Genomic DNA, 12,609 nt, shown 5'->3' with positions numbered 1-12,609 from the left:
TAATCTCAGGAAATTAGAAGAGACATGAAAAAAGGCAAAGCAAAGAAGAGAGATTTGTAAGCAAAACGTGAAATTTTGACTAATCATAAATAATAACACATATGGTCAGTTTCAAATGACATACTTAATCTACTCATCCATGTTGGGGCACTTTCCTGTAATTGTAGAAGCCCATAGATTTTGCCTCAGAGTCACAAAATCAAACCAAGATTCTGAATGTCTTGTACTGTGTCTATTTTTTTCTCTTTGCTACAATTCATTTTATTTTGTAGATGTGAAACAATGATGGAGAGGTGGTTCAGGGGAAAAAAAGCATGGGACTATCAACAGATCAAAATATTTTAGCCTTGTTTTATTTGTTTTTTATCAATTTAATCAGATGAATTATACATTATACATTCATACACCAGTATATGACAAAATGGTTTTGATGCTATTTATGGTTGTGTACAGTGACACAAAATGGGGGTGTGATGTGGTGGTCACATCATTCAACGGATGGTTTCAGTTTACTCTTCAGTTTTCATATGTTTCACACATCAAGAAAATGGAAAACTGGCCGTGTGGTCTGAGGGAGCTGTTGTGGGTCATGTATGCACACAAAAGAAGTTCTGGGGCAGCCTTAACATGCCCAACCTCTCCCAAAGTATTGAAAACATCTTACCACTTATTCTTTGACTATTGACATTGCTATTCTAAATGAAAGAACATCAAACTGTGAAGGAAATGCCTTGTATGAGCAATGCAGCAGCTACAGAGCACCAATCGCCTGCCTGCAGTGCAAAGCATTTATGGTGGCACTTGAGGGTGTTCACTGACCTCCATTATTCTGCAGTGATCATCCTAGTGGGGAAGAAGGGAAAAGAATTGACATTTTGGTGTTCTTCTCACAGGGACTACTGCATTATAAGCTTGATAAACTTTTGAATTTCAAAGATGAATGATTTATTTTATTCATCACGCAACTAAATCTGTATATAATATTTGCATTTACACAAAGCAATAAGGCCAGGAGAAATGAATACAGGACTTTATTTTTAGCTTATTCATACATCTCTTTGAAGACACCATCTTTGAATGTGTCTTTTAGGGTGCTCTAAAGATTAATTTGTCAGAAACTGTGATTTCTGAATTGCATTTCCATTTGATCCATTTGATCTAATGATCTGTGCTTATGTCCTCCCATAGCATATTCATCTTAGAAGAGAGGTCTCATTTTCTAAGTTAACAACTGCTATCTAGCTATTTCACTCAATGAAAAAGAAAATCAATTAGTCCAACCAATTTATTAACTGAACATGATAGTGCTAATGTTCATGTTCCTCAAATTGAACATTAGGAACAATTGTCTCTAACAGGGCTGGCCTTGCCATTGGCACAGTTAGTAAGAATCGCTTTATAGTAGGCAGGTCAAATTCCTTGATAATTGGTCCCCTATGAATTAGAGATCCTGAGCCCTGAAAAATGTTTATTTCATTTATTATTCCTGTGTTTTCATTCCCTCAGCTGGGGAGAAATGAATTATTTCTGGCCTGGGTATCAAAATAACCTATTTGGACATGGCTACAATGCACTTTGACTTTTGGGAAGGCACCCCATTGCTAGTCTAACCCAAACAGCCCAAATGCCTTGGCCTGGCACCTAATGAGCAGCATGTGGAATGTGAAGAGACTGAAGAATTCCTCTACCTGGTAACCATAAAACTTGAGCATTAATTTCAGTTACAGAAAGCTTTAAAGATGAAAATCCAGTCTGAGTGTAAAACAGTAACGTATTATTACCATTTTATTTGATTAATGTCTTTTTACTTTATCACAGTCTCCATAACCTTTCAGTCCCTCAGGCAGTCTTTTAATGTTGCTGCTTTCAAAACGAGTCACTATGTATAATGTGCATACAGTAAATTACCATCATTAATTTTTTTTCTCCAATGTTTTATGAGGTGTGCTTATTAAATGAAATGGTGTGTCTGGCACTGGAAAATCTCCTGTGCATTTTTTTTTCATGCTTCCTTTCTTTTGGCAAGTCCAGGCAGAAGAAGTAATTTTCTATCGGCCAGGCATACTTTTCCATGCTTTGGAAGGGATTTATCACATCTTCTGGAAGGCCTTACGACTTACAAGTACAGATTTATGTTTCAACTCTTTGTGCCAAGTATTGTCAAATCCTAACATTTTTGTTGGCAGCTTTTGTATCTCTCAGCTGAAAAAGGAGTTAAGTTAGATCATTTTTGTCATAGTGCTGTCCTCTAGAGCTCTCTGAATAGCTGGAGTGTCTGTTTTGGCACACCCTGTTTAGGCTCTCTTTCCAGGGCTATCTGCCATGCCTCACATCCTTGACCACCAAAAATTTGTATAAAAATATGCATTCATCCAGATCAGCTAATGTTTATATTTCTGCATTTTGTGGCTTTCAGGCCCCCTGTAGCCTATCCTGCATTGCAGAAGCACAGATGACTTCATTCTCAGAGCTTCTACCTCCAAAATCCAAGGTTGCAGTTAGTTAAATTTAAATAGAAACACAATATCTCTCTCTCTCTCTCTCTCTCTCTCTCTCTTTCTTGCCTTTGTCCAGCTAGATGGCAGTATATAGCTAACATTGGCTGATCTTAAAAAAGCTAAGCAGGTTTAGATCTGCTTAGTATTGGACGAGAGACCACCAAGACCCATAAGCAATGACAAACAGCTGTGTAAGAGAATGACACAAATATGTTCAAGAAAACTTTACCTTTATCTTTCCTTTTGGGGGGCAATAAGCCAGTTTTACCACCTTTTACTGGAAGGACATGTACTTTCACCATGCTATCCTATTGCTATCACATCTGAAATGTTATAGCTCTCCCTCCAAGAAACCAACCAGTAGGAGAAGGAAGCAAAAAGATCATGTGTGTCCCTGTGTGTCAGTTGGGTAGAGAAACTTCTTGATATGTTCTTCTTATATGAAGTTTTGCCTTTCTACTTCTCTATATCAATGAGTTGTCCCTCCAAATCTATTCAATGATTGCTAAAGCAATATCAAAACAACATTCCCAAATGCCTAAAACAAGTGGGTAAGCTTGGAAAATTTCTACTCTAGTGAGGTTCACCTCCTTGCCACTGTTTCTCCTGTCCAATCCTCTCCTATGGCTAAAATTTCTGGTTGTGAGACAGTCCAAACAATGCAAATCTTGCTTTCAGAATGAAAAAAGGAGTTTGTGCAAATCAGTATATCTTGCATCAAGCCTTCTGCCTGGAGTGCCAGTATCACACATTCACCAGAAAGATGGTGGAAGAAGGCAGGCTGGCAGCTGCATTAATTTGATTTATATGTTTAGCAATAAATCCACTCCATCTCATGTGAGAGCATTCAGTGTGCTGATCTCATCACCGGTACATGGCATATAGTTTTAATTCATAGGTAGATAATAGGACTGGCTTCACTTTTATTTGTTTGTTGTTTGTTGAAATGTAAATGAGTCACTTGGAGAGTGCACAATGTGAGGCTTCCAGCATACATACTGAACAGGGTAGTAAATGCTGACGGTTAGTGATCATGGGACAGTTGCACAAGGCCACTGGGACAGAGTGTGGCACTCTTGGCAGTTTCATTTTCAGTGGCAATAGTCATTCTTTTTATGATGTAAGGGGGCTAGTGCCTCCAAAATGTAATGTCCTTATGAAGAATAAGAGCCATATTAAAACAGAGGATAATCTCAGCTGCTCTGAATTATGCAAAATATGGCTCCTAAAAGTGACTTCAGGAGAGTCTGTGAGAGCACTCTTTGCCCAAAGAGTCAGCCAAAACACTATCACGCTGGGCTTGCAAAAACAGCAGAGTAAACTGTTTACTCAGGCCATAGTTTATCCTGAAATGGAAGTGCTTAACAAATTAATTTATCTTTTGTGCAGAATAGGAATGTGGTTTCTTACACTGCCTCCTCTTCTGGGCTCTGGAAGCTGCAGGTCTGAATCTGAATGTTGATAAATGGCTACCAGATAATAGTGCTAATCATTATTTCCTGGCCAAGGCCAATTTTTAGCCTCTGGATGATCCATGGGCAAGGAATTGGACAAACTCAGAAAACCTTTTATCATTATTAAAAAGGCTGGAGCCTCAGCTTGAATCTCCCGCTTTCTTCTTACCATATCTATATTCTTTCCTCTCATTCTTCCTGGATAATTTGGAGTCTGTCAGCCCAATTTATTCTGTAGATCTGTTTGGGGGATAAAATGAGAAGGGACACATATCCACTTCCCAATAAGCTATCTAGAGAGCTTGGATTAAAGTCAGGATGTGTCTTTCTTTTATAATGTTCAAAGAAAGTCTTTTTAATAAGAACTCTGCAGAATCACACATCTGCAAATGGAGGCCTGCTTCCACGTATCTACAAATGCACATCTTTTTTGTGTTTTGTATCTTTTGTTTTGATTAGTTAAAAAAAAAACAATAAAAATGCATGTAAAAAAAATACGTATTAGATCCCATCTTTGAGATCTCTATTCTCAATGCATAGTCACATGGAGTTGGGACTAAGCTTCTCCATCTTCCACATACCTGTTTCCATATGGTGAATGTTTCTGAAAAGAGATGAGCCTATTATGCTTTCAGCACTGGCTGGATGGGAATTATGTTGACCTCTTACAAGAAGCCTTTTCACAGTTTGCTTTCTACTACAGAGGGAGCAAGGTTGCAGCCATTTTATGATCTTATCCCATAACTGCAGCAGACATCTCAACAGACATAATTGAATGCAGACATTGTTGTCGGAAACCCTGGAGAACTGCTTGCCAATCAGAGTAAACAATACAACTAGATGGACCAATAAACTGACTTGGTATAAAGGAGCTTCTTACCTTCCTCTCTTCAAAAAATACTTTCTCTCTCCTTGTTAATGACACTAGCACAATACTGAATCATATCCTGAACTGTTATTAGAAGATATTGATTGCTGCCCTGTAGAGATAGGCATGTGAGAGAATGAGAAGGAAGGAGTAACTTATTTGATCCTTTGGCCACTGCCAGCACAGAAAGGCCTGATATTTTTAGAGAACCATGTGGCTCCAGTTGCTTTCTGCATTCTCAAAATTCTGACATTCTTGGTAATGAAAGAAGGAAACTCTTGTGTGGTGAGAGAGGAAATGGGAAGTGATTCACTTAAAAAGATTTCATGCTTGACTCTAAGAGAATGGCCCAAATACTGACCTGTTATGGAGCACAAATCCCAAGAGGAGCAAAAGTGATATTTTAGCGGTGTTAACTGTCTTTCTATAAACTCTCAGGCTTTAGTAGAAATTGGCAATGTCAGATATTTTGCTATTGCAAAACTAAATGTCATCATTGTTTATTTTTCCATGTCAGACTCAACTTTTGCAAGAAGGACTTGATTTTTGCAGGACAGATGCAAAAATCATTTTTGCCAGGGTTTTTATTTTAAGCGAATCATGGAGGACATTCAGCTTGTCTAACCCAAATTGCAGTTTCACTTCCTGAGTATATTTTCTGATTATATCTTATGTCTGCTTCTTGATCATAGGTCAGTGTCATTCTCACAGTTCAGACTGAAATCAGTAGCTATCTACTATTTAGACAGATGTTCCTTAGGGAAGACAGTTGGTATGTATGTATGGCTTAGTGATGAAAAGGATGTAAGAATATATGAAGAACTCTGCTAGATCAGAACTTTGCCCAGCCCAATGTACTTTAGATGTTGAGTCTGCTGGTATGGCTTATGATAATAGAAAAATGAAGCTGTAAGCCAGTAACATCCATAGTTGAATCCTTTTTCCACATGGGCCAATGGGATGCCTTCAAGAATTCACAAATGTGAAAACATCTAGGGTTGGCCTGTCTGTTCTAATTGACCCTAATTCTCCAAGATATCCTTCTTTCCCATTTATCACTGAGACAAAAGCTATCTCTAGTCTTTAGTTCTACCCAAGCAATCTGTGAAGATGGATATAGTTTGAGTGCTATTATAAATTATGTTATTGTTACTAATACAAGCCAAAGCAAAGCATGGCCAGGTTTATTTCTTTTCTTCCTCTTCTATCTCACCTTACTTTTGATAAAGTAGAAGGAAAAACGTACCATCATTTTTTTTAGATAATGGTGAGTTGTTTTTATTCTTTTATTCTGAGATATAAATCTTAACAAGCTCTGGTAGTATACGCACACAGTTACAAGAATGCACTAGCCACCAGAGTCATTGCAGAATGCTGTTTTCTCATCAGTGAGTATGCAAACATTTAAAAACATCAGAAAGATATGCTAGAAAAATGGCCATCTTCATAGCGTGACCCATTTTCATTACACTACAAGATGCAACAAGATGTAAAAGATGAAGGGTTCTCTCTTGTTATTTTCTGGGCCTGCTAATAGTATTTATTTATTTATTTAACTGGAGCGTCAAAACCTGAAATTCAGTCTTCTGTGTGGTTATGGTTCTCTTCCTACTCTCAGAATAGTTTGTATCACTGTGTATACTTCTTTGGAATTCCATGGGAGTTTGTTTCTTATTAACATAGGTAGGATTATACTACAACCAATGAATATTAACTGTGAGTGAACAAGAGCAAAGAAGACTAAATAACTATGCATAAGCTTTCAGAAAGAACCCTATTGGTCACTTTAGCTCCCATCAATTAAATAGTGTCATCATGTGGGTCCAAGGAAGTGTGCTTTTTTGTTACTGCCACTCCCCTCTACAGCATCTCCTCAGAGATACATATGGCGCCTGCTCTCCTGTAGTTCTGGAAAACCCTTAAGACCTTGTTCTGTTCCCAGACCTGTTATTAATTGTGTTTGCGTGTTCTCTATTGCATTTTGTTATCACTTTTATTTTTAATTTGGATTGTCACATTTTGTTTGATATTTTTATTGTTTGAAGTGTATATCTGGATGTTGTAGGTCACTTGGAGGCTGTTGAAATGGGTTGCCATATTAATAAGAGTGTCTCTCCCATAAATAATAACATTGTGGTGATATGTAATTTACAGAAGCCCCTATCGAATCAGTTATCACCTGGGTCAACAAGAATCACACTAGGTGTTTGGACACCTGGACACCTGATGACAAATAGGCTACAGGACTCAATACTGTTGACTGAGCAACCAGAGCCAGCAGCTGTAGGACTACTGGAAGAAAATATGTTTACCAATAGATGCCTTGGGGGCAATCCCAAAATATCTGGAGCATCAGAACTGACAAAATCACCGCCAGTCAATTGCAAAAGGCAGCTTTCTTTGGAACAGCATAGATCCTGTAACTATATCTTTAGCACCATCAGACAACAACATCTGTCTATCCTAGGTCCATGAGATGGGCATGATGGTTGAAAAAAAAAGCCAAATTCAGTCTAAACATATGGCTGACTTGTTGGTCATGAGTTAGATACAGTGATAAAGCAATCATCACACTCTAAAACCCACTTTAGCAAATCAATTACTGAAAAGTCAAATGTCTGCCTTCCTGAGAATATACCTGCAAACAGAAGGAAAACTTATGTAGCTACCCTTGGATAATACAAAGCTTTTCCTGACAGCAAAAGATCCATAAGGTTAAAGCTCAGGTCTTTCAGCATCTTGGAAGTGATAATGGCCAGTGGTGCCATGGAAGCATTGTGCCAGGTTCTGAAGAGGCTTGGGGCAGATCCACTGTTCCATACAAGTGTAGGTATGTTTGTATGAAACTATAAAACAACTATAGCAAAAAATGGGAATGGAAGGACCAGTAAATGTGATCTTTCTTACTAATGAAGGTGTGTGAAGAGGCATTTCAACTTCAAGTTCTCATTTGACCCAGGAACTGAAAAGCTAACAGAATCCATATGTTGCAAAATGAGATTATCCCAAAAGATTGCATATTTTGAAGGGAAGACATTTTCTCTACTTTGCTTTATTTTGCTGATAAGTTCAATCAGTAATTCTTTATGCCACACACGTATCTTGACTGTGACCAAAACATTTGTTAATTAGCAGACAGATTTGTTCCATGGAGAAACTGATCTGAAAGGGGCTTTTTTTCTCTCTCTTTTTTTTGGGGGGGGGTGAGGAGGGGAGGGAGCAAAGTATGTACTTTTCAGCAACCTTTGCATTTTCTCCTTTTCCTATTCGAAAGTATGCAGCATGTTCCTTAGCGCTCCATTTTTTTTTGTATTCTCCTTTTCAAATTAAAACACAAATCTTTCTTTTCTAGAAAAACAACAGCACCCCAGAAATACTTGGGGGGAAAAACAGGAGAAAAGATGGGTCCAACAAAAAAAGTATCCACAAGAAGCAGAAAGGAGTTTATGCAGGCTATTGAAATAGCCGAGACCTCTCTTGGGCACCACAGAATATAACAGAATATAACAGAGCTTTTATGAGACCTTGACAAGCATTTTTATTTTTTCACCCAATATTTACAAAAAAAAAGGCTTGGGTACAAAGTTGCTTTTCTTACATTCAGTATTTGTTATCTTTTGAAACCATATCTGCTGCTAACAAGTTTTCTAAGAATATCCGACTTGTTTATTTTGTGCATTCCAGTCTTTAACAAGAACCTTTTTTTTGCATGCTAGTTTTTTCCAGTTTAAATATGACTCTCATAAACATTATTTGTGAATTTCATTAACCTGGAGCCCTGTCCTCCAAAAGAGCCTCAATTGTTGCTCTAAAGTTATATGAGACCATATATTGTACTCTGTACAAAGGGGCTGGGGTAGGAATTTCTCCTTCTGTAGAAGGCTAAAGTTAAAACTTTGTTAAAATAAAATGGCTTTTCTCTGATTTTCTTCGTGATGAGGAATGCCACATTACAGCATACCAGGATCAGAATCCATCCACAGAAACTATGAATCTGGTTCACAAATCACACACTGTATGCCTTAATTCCCTATGGCAGGATGTAGGCCTTAGGCAAACATAATAAGGAATCAGCCTTCCTAATTAAAAAAAACAAACTGCAATAAAAGGAAGGAAGGAAAGAAGGAAGGAAGGAAGAAAGGAAGGAAGGAAGGAAGGAAGGAAGGAAGGAAGGAAGGAAGGAAGGAAGGAAGGAAGGAAGCAGTTTCCTGCCCAGAAGTTTTAAAAGATATCAAAATAGAATATGGAACAACTTGTCCTCAAAGGTGCATGTTCTTCTCCTACTTCGCTGGGTTTTATTCTTATCTCTATACAGGTGATCCTCTTTCAGTGGCTACAATTGGGACTGTGTTGGGAAACTGCCAACACAGCTAGGCTGATAGGAGGAGTCAAGCAAGCACGTTGAACAGCCACAAGTGGCATAAGTTTGAATTCCCCCAAGATCCATGGAGCCTTATTTGGTCATTCCCAGTGGAAGGCAAACAGTCTGGTGAGACTCTTATAACATAGATAGTAGACAATAAAGCAACTGACTTTTGTTATCCACCAGTGGTCTGGTTGCTTACTTTGGAGAGACTGGCTTCCAACCATAATTGGTACTGTTAAATGTTAATCAATCAGAATAGAGCTGGAAGAGACATTCAAGGTCTTCTAGTCCAACCCCCTGCTCAAGTAGAAGACCCTATACCATTTCAGACAGATGGCTGTCCAGTCTCTTCTTAAAAACCTCCAGTAATGAAGCACCTAAAACTTCTGAAGGCAAGCTGTTCCACTGGTTAATTGTCCTCACTGTTAGAAAGTTTCTCCTTAATTCCAGGTTCCTTCTCTCCTTGATTAGTTTCCATCCATTATTTCTTGTCTTGTCTTCTAGTGCTTTGGAAAATAAGTTGACCTCCTCCTCTTTGTGGAATACTGGAATATTGCTATCATGTCACCCCTAGTCCTTCTTTTCTCTAGACTAGCCATACTCAGCTCCTGCAACCGTTCTTCATATGTTTTTTTTCTTTCGGCCTTTAATCATCTTAGTTGCTCTTCTTTGTACTTTTTCCAAAGTCTCAATATCTTTTTTGTAATGTGGTAGCCATATGCTTATGATCTTATTTTGAATAGAATAGAATAGAATAGAATAGAATAGAATAGAATAGAATAGAATAGAATAGAATGGAATGGAATGGAATGGAATGGAATGGAATGGAATGGAATGGAATGGAATAGAATAGAATAGAATAGAATAGAATAGAATAGAATAGAATAGAATAGAATAGAATAGAATAGAATAGAATAGAATAGAATAGAATAGAATTCTTTATTGGCCAAGTGTGGTTGGACACACACAAGGAATTTGTTTCCTGTGCATAAGCTCTCAGTGTACATACAAGTAATAGTGATAATCATGATCATATACAACATGAAAATATATTCATCATAAATTGTGAAATACAACACTTCATCATAAATCATAAGATGCAACACTTAGTGATAGTCATAGAGTACTAGCTAAGCAAACAACATAAATCATACTAGGGTACAAAACCCCCCCAATATAAATTGTAAGATACAAGCAGCAAAGTTATAGTCATAAGAAGATAAGGAGAGGTAATAGGAAAGATGAGGAGTATCATAAGTAATACAGCTTTACTAAGTAGTTTGACAGTGTTGTAGGAATTAGTTGTTAAGCAGAGTGACTACAGGGTGAAAAACTGTCCTTATGTCATTCTGGTATGTAATGCCCTATAGTGTCGTCTTGAGGGAAGAAGTTGAAACAGTTTATGTCCAGGATGTGAGGGGTCTGTAGATATTTTCACAGCCCTCCTTCTTTCTCGCGCAGTATACAGGTGCTCAGTGGAAGGCAGGCTGGTAGCAATTGTTTTTTTCTGCAGTTCTAACTATCCATTGAAGTCTGTGTCTGTCTTGTTTTGTTGCAGTGCCAGTCCAGACAGTTATAGAGGTGCAAATGACAAATTCAATAATTCCTTTGTAGAACTGTATCAGCAGCTCCTTGAGCAGTCTGAGCTTTCTGAGTTGGCACAGGAAGAACATTCTTTGTTGTGCCTTTTTTATTACATTTTTGATGTTAGGTGTCCATTTTAAATCTTGAGATATTATAGAACATAGAAACTTTAAGGTCTCTACTGTTTATACTGTGTTGTCTAGTATTGTAAGCCTACTAAAGTCTATTAAAGTCAGCTTTCCTTTGCAGACATATGGAGATCTCAAATGTGAGGACTGGTCATAAAGTTAATTTTTTCCTCACATAATTATAAGTTATAGTTATGAATTGTCACTAAACAAGGTAGTCACTAAAGAAGGACCATCTGTATTTATTAAATTTATATGCTGCCCAACTCCCAATAACTCTGGTGGCTTACAAGAAAAAAACAGCTTTAAAAATGTAAGAAACAAAAATAAAAAAATAAAAGATGGCAAAAAATGACAACGATGACAAGAACTCATTCACCCTTCCCAAAGGTCTGGGATAAGAGCCCCTTTGGAACACCAGCAGGGTAGAGGCCATCTGGATCTCAAATGGGGTACATTTGGATTTCAGGGAAAACCTCATTCCAGAGGAGAAGCACTGCTATAGAGGTCACGTGCTTCCAAGGTCCTGATCAATGATAGTTTGTTAATTGAAGGTGTGACAATTCTGCCAGATCAAATCATCCAGGCAGATTCTATGGGAAATGAGTGGTACCTCAAGCAACCAGGCTGCATTGCATGAAGGGCTGTATAGGTAACACCAGTTTTATGAATGGCAATCATTACAGCTTTTTATGTTTTGAACACCCTATGCAAATAATTTGTTTCCTCAAGCATCAGATTACCCTTATGATGAGTTTCATAATCTAATTCACTGATAAATAATTCAAAACAAATAAAGAACACATTATATGTTTTTCATCTCCTCTTAAGGCATTGGTCAGGAATCCATTGCCTTCTATTTTGTTAAGCTACAATACATTATGTTTCATCGATGATATACTTGTTATGTATCCAAGTGAAGGGAACACATACACACTTACGTAGCAGTCACCACCAGGGGGCGTTGAACTGTAACTGTTTTGGCGGGAACCCAGTTTCGGCAGGAAACAGAGGTTCAAACCGATTGGCCAGCTGCTCACCTGGCCAGGTATAAAAGGAGGGCAGGTAACCCCTATTCCCTAGTACAGTCACTTCCACCGAATAAAGATCTGCCATGCTGTACTCATCGTCTCGGCATCCTTCCTGCTCTCCAGAACCCACTACACTACACAACAATACTGGTCTCTGACTATAATAAAAATTTGATTTAACCACTGGACCATTAGTTCACTAACCTGAAAAGTGGAATAACCATCTACTGTAGTAACATGTTATGTGGTTTAGGAAGTTCCAGCTAAAAAGAAACAGAAACTGGGTTGCTTATCAATGACCTGATTTAAGGCAAAGTTTCAGGAATACCTTCAAATCATTGTAAAATATTATATTCTGAATTGCATATAATGATATATCCATCCTGACAGAAACAAGTCAGTTTTCATGTCAGGTAATTGACATTTGTTGAATCAATTTCTGGCAAATGTAAAAACCAGATTCTGGAATTTCATTCCCTCCTTCAACATTATTTCTAGCCTATTTTCCAGTATTAACTGTGTCATTTTCAGTCCTCATACCGATTCAGCATGAATTCTTGTTCCTGAATTATAACAACAAACTCCCACTGCAACTAAGGAATCTGCATTTCACTGGATAAAGATCATGGACTTTGAAGGGACTTTTCCCCAGCTTCTATTTAAAAAAAAACACTGATAAG

Source organism: Vipera berus (assembly GCF_964194415.1).
Source record: "Vipera berus genome assembly, chromosome: 1".
Classification (NCBI taxonomy): Eukaryota; Metazoa; Chordata; class Lepidosauria; order Squamata; family Viperidae; genus Vipera; species Vipera berus.
This window is presented reverse-complemented; position numbering follows the sequence as displayed.